Here is a 14,344-nt window from a genome sequence, read left to right on the forward strand (position 1 = left end):
GGAGAGCCAGCACTCTTCAACATACTCTGAGACGGTAAATAAATATCACTCACTGAATAAAACAAACAGTACACTCAATCATTTTACACAGCCCATTTCCTAATTTTAGTTGTGTGCATGTTGATATTTTATCCAGTTTTTTTGCTAGAAGTTTTTCAGTGTGCCAACTTAAAAATGACACGCAACCAGCTGTCTAACTTTTTTGAGTTTTCTCAACTTCAGGAATTCTTAGTTATTCTAACTTATTTTCTTTGGTTAGCCTATAAGTTCACTTAAAATAATATTTTAAGTTAAAAGAACCTTTTTACAAGTACAATCAAATAGTATTTGTAATTTTGTTGATTTGAGTGAACTAACAACCTAACTAAGTTGGCACAACTGCTTGGGCTCCTGAAGTTAAAATAAAAAAAAATAAAGCAGCTGGTTGCCTTAGATTTTTAAAATTGCACACTGAAAAACTTCTAGCAAAACAGTTTTTTTTTAAATATCAACATGCACACAACTAAAATTGGGAAATGGGCTGTGTAAAATGATTGGGTGTACTGTTTGTGTTATTCAGTGAGTGATATTTATTTACCGTCTCAGAGTATGTTGATGAGTGCTGCTCTCCCCTGTTACCTCCCACATCTCGTTAGCTTTGCGCAGTGGCAGTATCGTAGCCTATGAGGTTTATCCGAGGCGCGATTATTGCTAGTTGAAAACTTTACCCAATACCCCGCCTGGACGACTTGAAATACAGGTCCTTCTCAAAAAATTAGCATATTGTGATAAAGTTCATTATTTTCCATAATGTAATGATAAAAATTAAACTTTCATATATTTTAGATTCATTGCACACCAACTGAAATATTTCAGGTCTTTTATTGTTTTAATACTGATGATTTTGGCATACAGCTCATGAAAACCCAAAATTCCTATCTCAAAAAATTAGCATATCATGAAAAGGTTCTCTAAACGAGCTATTAACCTAATCATCTGAATCAACGATTTAACTCTAAACACCTGCAAAAGATTCCTGAGGCTTTTAAAAACTCCCAGCCTGGTTCATTACTCAAAACTGCAATCATGGGTAAGACACAGAAAGAAATTTCTGAACGAATAGGCTGTTCCCAAAGTGCTGTATCAAGGCACCTCAGTGGGAAGTCTGTGGGAAGGAAAAAGTGTGGCAGAAAACGCTGCACAACGAGAAGAGGTGACCGGACCCTGAGGAAGATTGTGGAGAAGGGCCGATTCCAGACCTTGGGGGACCTGCGGAAGCAGTGGACTGAGTCTGGAGTAGAAACATCCAGAGCCACCGTGCACAGGCGTGTGCAGGAAATGGGCTACAGGTGCCGCATTCCCCAGGTCAAGCCACTTTTGAACCAGAAACAGCAGCACTGGACTGTTGCTCAGTGGTCCAAAGTACTGTTTTCGGATTAAAGCAAATTTTGCATGTCATTCGGAAATCAAGGTGCCAGAGTCTGGAGGAAGACTGGGGAGAAGGAAATGCCAAAATGCCTGAAGTCCAGTGTCAAGTACCCACAGTCAGTGATGGTCTGGGGTGCCATGTCAGCTGCTGGTGTTGGTCCACTGTGTTTTATCAAGGGCAGGGTCAATGCAGCTAGCTATCAGGAGATTTTGGAGCACTTCATGCTTCCATCTGCTGAAAAGCTTTATGGAGATGAAGATTTCATTTTTCAGCACGACCTGGCACCTGCTCACAGTGCCAAAACCACTGGTGAATGGTTTACTGACCATGGTATTACTGTGCTCAATTGGCCTGCCAACTCTCCTGACCTGAACCCCATAGAGAATCTGTGGGATATTGTGAAGAGAAAGTTGAGAGACACAAGACCCAACACTCTGGATGAGCTTAAGGCCGCTATCGAAGCATCCTGGGCCTCCATAACACCTCAGCAGTGCCACAGGCTGATTGCCTCCATGCCACGCCGCATTGAAGCAGTCATTTCTGCAAAAGGATTCCCGACCAAGTATTGAGTGCATAACTGAACATAATTATTTGAAGGTTGACTTTTTTTGTATTAAAAACACTTTTCTTTTATTGGTCGGATGAAATATGCTAATTTTTTGAGATAGGAATTTTGGGTTTTCATGAGCTGTATGCCAAAATCATCAGTATTAAAACAATAAAAGACCTGAAATATTTCAGTTGGTGTGCAATGAATCTAAAATATATGAAAGTTTAATTTTTATCATTACATTATGGAAAATAATGAACTTTATCACAATATGCTAATTTTTTGAGAAGGACCTGTATAGTCGGCTATGGCAATTTTTGTCGGTCTCTAACGAGACTTCTACTCATGGTTAAGTAAGATGTTTATCTGATGGGTGTAAGGTCGCTAGATTTTACGCAGTGATTTATCGAATGCTTGTTACCGAGTACTCACTAAGAAGAATTTGGCTGAAGTCAGTGACGCTTTGAACTACACAAATATGATCTTTTTCCGAAGCGGTGTCTTGCGCATGCGCGCAAAATTATAAGCACAGCGTACCGATGCCGTCTCGGCTAATGGGGCTACATGATATTTGCGCAAAAAAACAAAAAAAAAAACTTTTAAAGCATGCAATTTAAATGTTGTCTGATCCGTCACGTGATTGTTTTGCCTTAAAAGAGTGTGTTGTGTTAGCTCAGGGGTTTAGGTGCTGGACTGGTGATCAGAAGGTTGTTGGTTCAATCCCCACTACAGTCAAGTTGCCACTGTGAAGCCCACGACCATAATCCCTTAAAATCACTTTGTTGAGATACTTGAATGTGACTATGTTCCGAACAGTAGTCTAGCAAGAATGGATCGAAGCACAAGTGCACTTTGAATCGCTTATTTACAGAAATAATGTGGCGCAAAGGATGGGTTCTGTAACACAGCCAGTAAATGACGAGTAAACAATGTTAAAGTGGGTGAGAAGTTATTTAAGTAAAGTGACAAAAACGTGAAAACAAACAAAATATTGCTTTCATCAAAAACACATGAAACTTAGACGGCAGTTTTCTTTGGAAATGTCTCAAACGCTGTTTTGGTGAGATGATTGAACAGGATGGGCGGGGTTGCTGTTAGGGGTTCATTAGAAGGAGTCTGAATTGTGTTCATAGTGAATAGGTAAGCTGAAGTTCCACTTGTATTGCAAAACGCATGGATATGTAAGTATATATACATGTTTATATATATTTATATATATGAACGCTGTAATGCTGAACAAATAAAGCTTAGGCGACAATGTTGCACTGAAAAAAGTTTCTGAACTTGATCCAAAAGTTCATGAAAAGTTCTGCAGAGAAACACCGTTATTTTACACATATATTATCAAACACCTGCAATAAAGTGACGACACTAAAAGTTCTGCAGAGAAATGCCATTATTTAATATTACCATTAGCTCAAATCCAAAACAAACTGCTCAGCCCTTTCTGACAAGCAAATGTCAATGAAAATATCTACCCGAATCATGTTGTGGGTTTTAATATTCTAATACTTTTGACTATCCCTGGTCCAGACTTAACACTGAAAAACTTCTAGCAAAAAATCTGGTTTAAATATCAACATGCACACAACTAAAATTGAGAAATGGGCTGTGTAAAATGATTGGGTGTACTGTTTGTGTTATTCAGTGAGTGATATTTATTTACCGTCTCAGAGTATGTTGATGAGTGCTGCTCTCCCCTGTTACCTCCCATGTCTCGTTAGCTTTGCGCAGTGGCAGTATCGTAGCCTATTAGGTTTATCCGAGGCACGATTATTGCTAGTTGAAAACTTTACCCAATACCCCGCCTGGACGACTTGAAATATAGTCGGCTATGGCAATTTTTGTCGGTCTCTAACGAGACTTCTAACCATGGTTAAATTAGATATCGTGTTGATGTATGTAAGATCGCAATAAACTGAGCAGTTTGTTTTGGTTTTAAGCTAATGGTTATATTTAGGGCTGTCACGCCATTTTTTTATTTTATTTTAATTGAGATTAATCGCAAATAATCGCAGACTAATATCTAAACAAAATTTGAACAGTTATGCACATATATAATTGCAAGAACATGTTTACCAATAAAAACATTTATAAAATTATGATAAAAATGTTAAATCAATATTATTTTTAGAAAGCCAGCTAATGTCTATATGTACAGAGTTGTTAACAGCTACCCATCTTTCAGCCAGTTATTTAAAATGAGTCTGTTCACATTTTCTGTCCAAAGGGAGGATCTTTTCCTGTTCATAACCCTGCCACTGAAAACAGGCGCTCATAATATGAACCATTTCTAGTGAATGAGTTGTATAGTGATATAGATATAGTGAGTTGAGGTTGAGTTCGAGGTTAATAAATATTTTGTTTTGTAGAGAACGATCAGGTCAGAAATACTGTAAAACTCGTGTGTGCTGATGTATCCTGATAGAAACTATATTGAGCTCCACCACCTGTTTACAACCTCTCCCCTGTGTTTCCCCTCGCTGTTTCTCACATTGATTGAGAGCCGAGTTTTGATCGCAGAGCGAACACCGAGTTCCTCCCGAATCCAGCACCGACCCGAGCAAAAAGTTGTGTAGTGGTCTTAACTTGAGCTTCTGCCATGCTAAACTGATGTGCAGGTCAGATCTCATTGCATGAAAAAACACTGACTGGTCACGCGAAATTAAAGGGGGTAACAGATTTCCGTGTGCACCGTAAAAAAGGTGGTGTCTTCCTGAGGTATAGACGAGGAATGAAGAAATGACTCCGTCGACACTGTTCTGGGTTTACAAGCAAATTATTTATTTCAACCAAAACAGTATCGATCCGAACACCCAAGCTGATCGGGAGAGGAGGAAGCCAATTTGTGCTCGCTCTCGCTCTCTCCTTTACTCCTCTCCTTATATACTCAGGATTTATATACAGGAGAACATCTGTTTTCAATAGCTTTCAAACACAAAGAATGGAAGCTGGACACGTGGTCTATAGAGGCCTTGGCTCCCAACTTCCAACTTCACCAGGAGATCCTTACAGTTCTTGAAAAGCTTTCCCCAAACAGAGCCTCACATAGATGCATTCCAGATGTGGGGACATACCTATATGGGCCTCTCATAAGACAGACTTTGTTCATAGTAGGGTCTCTCCTTTACATAAACCCACATAGATCCATCCAAGCCTAGTGACCCCAACACCATGAGACCCTTAAACACCAGACGAAGGCCATGATAAATGGTGCCTTCTACAGATTTGTGTTCCCTAACAATGCACATATGAATAAAATACACATATGAATAAATATCTTGTATATAAAATACACCTCATTCCCCCCTTTGAGGCTAATCAGTCTCAAAACCAAAAGAATAACATAATTAATATTTGTTATAGTTGTAACATAATATCTGGTCCTCCCTATATGCGTCACAACTTAAATTTAGCACTTAGCAACTTTTATGGAGTGCGGGAGCGAAAAACCTATCAGGCAGTATCGTCCTTCTGAAATGTCCATCAATCAATCTAGACAGGAAAAACTCACTCGCGACCCCTCTGCCCCAGGCGGCCACATATTGTTCTCCAGTCCAATTTTCCCCAGAACCTAAAGGAGGAACCATTATATTTGAAAGGATCACGTCCAATTTTACCCCAAACTAAAAGTGGAACTATTATATTTGATAAGATTATGACTTCAGCAAATACAATTGAAAACCTCAGAAAAGAAAATCAATAAAATGTCCAAAGACCAACAGGTCGACCCTTCGGATTGATCTATTGGACCTGTTCCTACCTATCATCAATCTGTCCCTAACCATCGAGAAACGAACAAAAAACTCTGAGGTCCCCAATGTACCTACCTCATAACAGCAATTATTGAATAATTGAATTATATGACTTAATCATTCACAAAATGACTAATACCCCCAAAAACAACATAATATCATATTAAGTACTCATACAGTCACTCATAATACCAGACTACAATTATAACAGTACACATCTTATTAGCATAGAATAACATAAGAAAGACATAAGAAAGACATAAGAATGTATCACACTGCAGCTCCTCAGCAGCGCTGACTCTCCATGTGACTCCATGTAGTCTTGATGATGTATTGAATCTTGACATTCATCACAGAGTCCTTGTTCAGAGTCTTTCAGTCCATTCTTATTGTCCTCATGTGAGCTGTATGAACCCCTTCAGCACATCAGGGTCCTTGAATAATCAATCACCCAGAAAGTGGTCTCCTCCCTTTCATACTAGAAGGAAAGAAAGAACACCAACCAGTATCTTTTGCAAAAACAACAGATGTAAAATTGAAACATCAATTAACTCCTTATACATAGATGTATACATAAATGTGAAGATGCACAGGATCATACTTTCATAAATCTACTACATAAAATAACCCCAATACATGTTAAGACTACAGTCATATAATGAGATTACATATTCAAAATTGATATGTTTCCATCGGTTCACCTTCTATTACCAGTTCCTCGTCATCGTCCATGTCAGTCCCTCGTAACAATGGCATCTGAATCCTATCGCCAGGCATCACAACTCCAACCCATCTCATTATCATAGCCTTCGCAAAGGTCAATAACAGCGTACAAAAACAAAACATCACACATAATGACTGAAGAACCGCTACCAAAATCTGAACTAACACTGCTCCCAACGGTCCTAATTTCTCCTGCAGCCAAGCATTCGCAGACCATCCAGCTCCTTCCGACGCTCCAAACGCATCCCTTATATGCTTCAATGCATCTATAACACTAGTCATATTATCAGAATGATCAGGAATCAAAGTATAACAGGCATCTCCTGTCAAGTTCAAAGCTACACACAGGCCACCCTGTTTGGCCAATATGTAATCAAGAGCCATATCATGTTTCAATAACGTCAATCTATGACTTTTCTGAGTATTTGACAAGTATTCAAACCCTCTCACAGTCTCATTCGCAAAACCCTGTAGGGTGTAGGTAATATTATCAATGTGATCTGCTAAAAATGTCACCCCATACCATGGAAATAAGCCTATACCCCACTTTTCTCCTATACTTATTCTCCAATGGTAGGACTCCAGATTATGAAATTGTGCCATTTCCCTTTTCTTTCTACTTCCAGAAACAGTCTCAGATTGGCCCTCATCAGGTCTTTCACCTCTCTGAACAGTAAAAACCTCATACGGAAGCTTCAATGTTGCCATGTAACAACATCCTATCCACCCATATGGCAGAAATATATAAGCTTTATCACCACAAACCCACCAAATATCTTAAAAATTTCCTATAGTCACATTTCCAGGCAAAATCTGATTCCGCACCATTAAAGTTCTGCTCTGTTTACGGTGTGGCATATAAAAAGTCACCTTAAATAAATCACTCTTAGCCTTCTGCTTACGCTCACCTAAATCCATCATATAATTGTCACAATCTGATATTCCCATAAACATTCTAGTTCCTTTACTAGTTTCATTTGAACAAAAACAATCTTTAGCTCACCTCCATTGCATCAGGAACCGCTGTCAACACATTCTCATGTTGATCAAGTAAAGTCACATATGGTAAATCTCTCAGCCAAGAACAATTATTTCTAGGCCTAAACAAATGTACCGACATAGCCATCACTCTATCTCCACCCGATTGTTGCTGATATAACAACCACGATAGCGCATAAGACTGACATATAGCAAGCAACGGCTCTGGTACCGTCTCCAAAATTGAAGGCCATGTACCTGGTGTTGGAACTTTCACTACACATGGACCATTCAGTCGTCTAACTGATCTTATCGAATGAGTTAACTGCTGAAACCACAAATTCCTACTTGCCCATGGGTCTGAGATTTGTAACACTGAAGAATCAAATCCAAATGCCTTCCACTTAGTTTCTCTCTTCTGTAATGAACGGTACTGGTCAGTCATCTCTTCTAGTGTCCAGTCAAAATCTAAGAACTGATCTTTAACATCTAAAACAGTCCTCTGAGTTGTCACAGATGAATCTACACCCTTCTCTTCCTCCATCTGCTTCCCAAGTTCAGACATCTTACTACTACTATTTACACTAAGCTCTATCTTTAACATAGGCTTCTGAGTTATATTCACCACTTCCCTAAAGTTCAAAGTCGTCATGTCAGGTGTTTGAGTTACTCTTACAAAATTCTTAGGCAACATCGTCGTCACCGAATTATTAACAAAGGTTGCCCTTGTATCAACCTTACTTGTAGTATTTCCAGAAGTGACAAAAGTAGACGCTTTCACCATCACTGTAGTAGCTTCCATTCCCTTCAAAGTCGCAGCTACAGTAGTAATCTCCACTGATGTATTAACACTCTTAGTCATTTCCGGAACTAAAGTAATACTCCTCATCTGTGTTCTATTTACCCCTAGAGTAGTCGCTGTAGTAGCTTGCTCCTCAATTCTCTTAGCAACCGTAAACATCTCCACAGGACTCAAATCTACTATCATAACCACCACTTTACGAGTTATATAACCTCCTCTCCAACTATTTACCAAGGGAATGAATTTAAACTCCGGCTCATAATAAGTACATGTATATTCCCCTTGGTCTTCCCTAGTAATATTTCTCACAAAAAGTGTACAATCATCACTGATTTTCAACCACCTTACGTCATTTAGCAAAAGATATTTCCTCTGATCAAGAGGCACAGTATCAACCTCAGATCCCATTAACAACACTTCCTCACCACGACTATTTCTCCACTCAGGAGGATTACTACCACCAACATTAAACCTCGAGCATTTACAGGGAAGATAAACTGCTCCTCCTAACTTGGCTCTAACTACCTTCTTCTTAAGAGTTGACACCATTGTCACCATCTGAGGCGCTACCGTTGTTAAACATAACACACTCATACCTTCAGAATCATTCAGTGCTGAAAGATTACACTTTACTGAAGTTCCTTCCACTCTAGTCGTCATAACGCTTTGGTCTAACCCTTTTCCTAGCTGGTCTTGGACTCCTTTGTCTACCTGTGTCTCTGCATTCTCCTGCATCAGAATCACTTCCCTTTGTAACCTCTGGCGCTTCACACTCCTCAGAAACAGGCTCTGCTGTTCCTGGGACATATTGAAAATCAACGTCTCCAAATCTCCTTTCCTGCTCACTAACTGCAGAGTCATCTCTGACATTATCAGAAACATGCACACTCCCATCAACATCCTCCACATTATCTTCCACAACATTCCCTTCTAACTTTCTTGAACCTTCAACTTCCTGACTTTGTGAATCTAGTACCTCTTCACTTGGCGCTTTAACACAATGCGACAAATGGTACCACGTTGGAGACCCCTTAACCTGAACCGCAGTTCCCGTACTGCGAACAACTTCAAATGGTCCTTCACGGCGTTCGTTATACCACTTTCTTCTAAATACCTTCACAAACACCTTGTCTCCAGGTTGCACTGAACACTTCCTTTGTTCGTCCAGTCTCTCCTGCACCTCCTCTTTCTTTTGCCTGTCAGAAACGTACGCGGATATACTTTTATGCAGATTAGCCATATACGCAACATATGCTCTCATTTCATCCTCTAAAAGGGCTAAGCTTGGACCCTTTCCACTTGTACGCAAACAAGGCATCGGCATCAATCTACCTGGAACCAATTCATGAGGTGTCATATGTAACTCACGCAGCTCACTCGAGCGACACACCATTAGCGCCAATGGAAGTGCTGCTATCCAATTCAACCCCGTATGCTGGCAAATTTTCACAATGCGATTTTTCAAAACACCATTCATCTTTTCACAAATCCCTTGACTTTGCGGATGATAGACCGCACCAAGACACTGTTTAATTCCCAGTTTTTGCAAAATCAATTTCACTGTTTTATCCACAAACTCTTTCCCATTATCTGAGGATATCCGATCTGGAAGTCCCCACCTGCTTATGACCTCTCTACACAAAAACTTAGCAACAGACTGGGCATCCTTCCGCTTGGTTGGACAAGCCTCAGGCCATCGTGAAAATCTATCCACAACAACCAAAATATACCTCTTACCTTCAACTGGCTTTATCATATCCACAAAGTCCACAACCAACTCACGCATAGGACCTCTCGGAGTTGGAATATAACCAGGAGGAACCATCACTCCCCTTCGAACATTATTTTTCAGACAGATAGTACATCTACCTATAACATAATCAATCTGCTCAAGCAGATATGGTGCCCAAAAACCATACTCCTTTGTAATCTTACGTTTAACTTCCCCCCTTGCAACATGAGCCAACCCATGTGCTTCCTGAATCATTAGACCTAACAGGTCTGGAGGTGCTACTATCAATCCCTCATGATTTCTCCAAAGACCTGTAGAATCCTTGGTGGCACCTCGGTCTAGCCACAACTGTTTATCCACTTCAGGAACAGCTTCCTGAAGTAAAATCACATCCTTAAGTGTAATTTTCTCTTCCAAATTCACTTCATGCGTAACCAGAAACACTTCACCAACTTTGTCTGTTCCTGTAACCACCTTTGCAGCTTCATCAGCTACTTTATTTCCTTGTGTGACCCTTGACATATCCTTTTTATGTGCTGCACATTTAGCTATTGCTATTTCCTTAGGCTTCATCATAGCATGCAACAGTTTCATTATTTGAGCATGATGCTGTATTGGGGAACCATCAGTTTTCTTAAACCCTCTGTTTTTCCACACTGATCCAAACAAGTGACACACATTGTGCGCATAGGCGGAGTCAGTATATATTGTCACTCGCTTACCTTCCGCCAACAAACATGCTTCAGTTAGCCCCACAAGTTCAGCAAGCTGCGCAGATGCAGGCTGCGGTACTACTTCAGCCTTCTCAATAACAAATCCAGCTCCTTGGGCTTTCACTACTGCATAACCAGCACTCAACTTATCTCCCACACGATAACAAGATCCATCAGTCCAATATTCCACATCTGCTTCACGCAGTGGGAGAGCTTGCAAATCTGACCTAAGTTTCATATACCTCTCTGCTTCCTGAACACAATCATGCGGTTCACCATCCTCAGGAGTTGGCAAAGTCTCAGCTGGGTTCACTGTAACACACCTCGCTAAAGTGACATCTTCCTGCTCTAAGAGTCTATGATAGTCTCTAAGCCTAGGCATAGTCAATGTATACTTGCCATAGTTCAAAAGATTTCTAAGGCTATGATGGGTAAGAATTGTTACCGGATATCCCATCGTAACAGATGATGCTTTATCATACATTAAAGAAACTCCCACCATTGCTCTGTAGCACAGGGGTAACCCCAATTCTACTTCTGAATACGCAGTAGAATAATAAGAAACAGGTTGAGGGCTTGTTCCTGTTCCTGTTGGCTGACAAAGAACCGCACATGCATATTTACCCCCAACAGAAGTAGACACATACAACAGAAAATTCCTAGAGTAGTCTGGAAGCGCTAGCGCTGGAGCCTCCTGTAACCTCCGTTTGATCGTCTCAAAAGCCAAAAGGCCATCCTGTGTCCAAGAAAGATTACAATGCAATTGAGCATTCCCTGTATTTTTAATCATAGCTCTCAAAGGCCCCGTTAAACTAGCATAATCCTCTACCCATGCTGAAGAATAGCCAGCAATACCCAGAAATGTCATCATTTCTCTGACCGTTCTAGGCTTTGGAGCCTTGCGAATAGCTTCCAACTGACTATCAGCAATACTTCTATGTCCCTGCGTTATTGTTTGACCCAAATAAACCACTCTCTCCTGACAATACTGCAGCTTTTTCAGAGAGACCATATGTTCATTTAGTGAACAAATAATAATGTCATCCACATACTGAATAACCGTGCTTTTTAGCATCTGATCTACAGTATTCCTGCCAAATCGTCCTTCAACACTTTATTGAATATATGAGGACTATGTTTAAATCCTTGCGGCAACCTCTTATACTCATAGAACTGACCTCTGTATGTGAATCCAAATAAACCCCAACTTTCTATACCAAGTGGAACACTAAAAAACGCACCACATAAATCTATCACTGTAAAATGTGTCACATCTGGAGGCATTTGGGCTAACAGAGTATGCGGATCTGGCACTTCTGCTGGAAAATCAGCCACTACTTCATTCACTGCTCTTAAATCATGTACCAGGCGATAAGAATCGTCTGGCTTTTTTACAGGCAACAAAGGCGTATTACTCTGAGGATTCTGCGTTATCTTTAAAACATCTGCTTTCAAAAGTCCTTCAATTTGTGGTCCAATCCCTCGAATTGCCTCTTCTTTCAATGGATACTGGTTCTTCCAAGGAAGTTTGACTCCTGGTCGTAGTTCAACTTTCACTGGTTGAGCTGACTTCACCAGTCCAATATCAGCACTATGCTGAGACCATAAACATCCTGGAACTTGTTGCAACATCTCTTCCCTCATAGAGTTTCCATCCATCTTAGCACTGCAAATGGACTCATGCGTCATCCGCACAGTTTGTGGCTGTCCCTGCCCTTGAGCAGAAATCATAATCTTAATAAATCGCTGGTCCTCGCTTCTCCAAATTGCAAGATTCTCCTTCATCGGTAGAAAAACAGCTTCCTCTGCTTGCACCATCATTTCTCCTATATGCTTCTGCTCATACTCTTCAGACACCAACAAAGTCACATGTGGGACACTCTTTTCAATATCAAACTCCTTGGACAAATAATCATCTCTATCTATCTTCATAGCTGCCCCTTGTGGTCCCAAAACTATGCAGCACGAACAAAGTTGAACTTGCTTCGGTTGATGACTCAACCATTCCTCTGAATTCGATTGGGCAGCATCCTTGAAATACTTAAGTGTACAGTGATATGGATACTCCGGGAGCTTCGCATCAGGCATGTTTGCTACAATAAACTTCTCCCACAACTTGGCGGGCTTCGAAAATTCTGCACCAAGATTTCCAATCCAAAATACTGAAGAGACCTCAGTCTCCACTGACGTCAACAATTGGTGCACCACATCATTTGGCACCTCCACCAGACAGCCGTCAGGTGTACACTTTATCGTACAGTTCAATCTACACAAAGCATCTCTTCCCAAAAGTGCAATAGGTGTATGTTCTGATACCAATATAGGTATTGTAGTCTTCAGATTTTTATAACAAAGCTCAATCGGTTTCGTGAGAGGTATCAGCTGTTTTATTCCCTCAAACCCAATTGTCCTAATCCATTGATTAGACATAGGGAGATGTATAGCATCTTCAGGTCGAATACAGGTGAAAGCCGCTCCACTATCCGCCATCATTTCCAAAGGTCTATTATTTACTTTCACCTCTATTGTTGGATCTTTCTCCGACCCTGATGCTACCAGCTGACACCCCCCTTTTGGGTCCTCTGGGCACCTCTAGAATCCTTGCTCCGGGCCCCTGTAAGGGTTCACAGGTCCCTCAGAAGTCCTCGGCTGGCCCCTAAATCCTCCTCTTCGGAAATTTCTTCCTCTGAAAATTCCTCCTCTGAAATTTCCTCCTGGCCTGTTGCACTCCCTGGCAAAGTGACCAAACTGTCCACAATTAAAGCACACTTCCGAAGACTGTTGGAAATACGGATTAAATCTTCCTCCTCTTCCTATGTTTCCACGACCTCTTCCTCTCCAGGTCTGCACTTGACCAAACAATGGCTGTGGATAAGAAACAACTGGAACCACTGATGATGACTGAGATGGTTGAGGCTGAGCCTGACTCGGCTGTACTTGTGGCAAAGGTGGATTTTGCTGAGACTGACTCTGTATAACCACAGCCTGCTTCTTCTCCTTCTTCTTATTATCCACCAATTGTATTTGATTAAGTTTTCTGAGGGTTTCTTGGTCCTGCTCTTTCTGATCATGCTCCTTCTTCCTATACAGCTCCACCTGGTGGGCTATATGATCTGCATAGACACCCTTTTCCATGCTTCCAAGACCAACCACCTCTGCTAGCTTACTCCTCACTGGCAAAGGCAGCCCCTTTTGTATTTTAGCTCGCAAAATTGACTGCTCCATTCGATTCAAGTCCGGATAATTTCCTGTTACATTTCTCCACACTTGATGGGCTCTCGAGACATATGCCCTCGGGTTTTCTTCCTGGCCCAATGGCTCAATGAGAATATTATCTGGATGCACATTTGTCGGAAACGTATCTCTTAGTGCTCTCCACACTCGACCTCTATTCGCAGAAAACAGCTCCGGGTCATTCACAGCAGTCCCCACATATCGATTAAGCCCTGCTTTCTGTAGAAGCTCCTCCATGGCTGGAACCCCAAGGAGATTAGCTAAAAGTCTCTTAATATCTCCTATAGCCGATTGTGTCCCCACCATAATCTCTTCCAGCTTTGAAATCCAAGGATGGGCTCCATCCTGAAGAGTAGGCAACTTCTCAAGTATATCTGACATATCTGTATTCTGCCAAGGCTTATACTCCAAACTCTGTCCTCGGATGACCACTGGACACATCTTCTCCA

General features: G+C 41.0%; 1 non-coding gene and 1 pseudogene across 1 annotated transcript; both read left to right on the top strand.

Annotated features, from left to right (window-relative positions):
- Positions 1–633: 633 nt before the first annotated feature.
- On the top strand, positions 634–764 carry LOC134325750 (U4 spliceosomal RNA; annotated as a pseudogene).
- Positions 765–3,680: 2,916 nt separating this feature from the next.
- On the top strand, positions 3,681–3,821 carry LOC134325701 (U4 spliceosomal RNA). Its single transcript, XR_010014319.1, has one exon. It is a non-coding gene; the product is annotated as a U4 spliceosomal RNA (small nuclear RNA).
- Positions 3,822–14,344: the final 10,523 nt, after the last annotated feature.

Source organism: Trichomycterus rosablanca, chromosome 1 (genome assembly GCF_030014385.1).
Source record: "Trichomycterus rosablanca isolate fTriRos1 chromosome 1, fTriRos1.hap1, whole genome shotgun sequence".
Classification (NCBI taxonomy): Eukaryota; Metazoa; Chordata; class Actinopteri; order Siluriformes; family Trichomycteridae; genus Trichomycterus; species Trichomycterus rosablanca.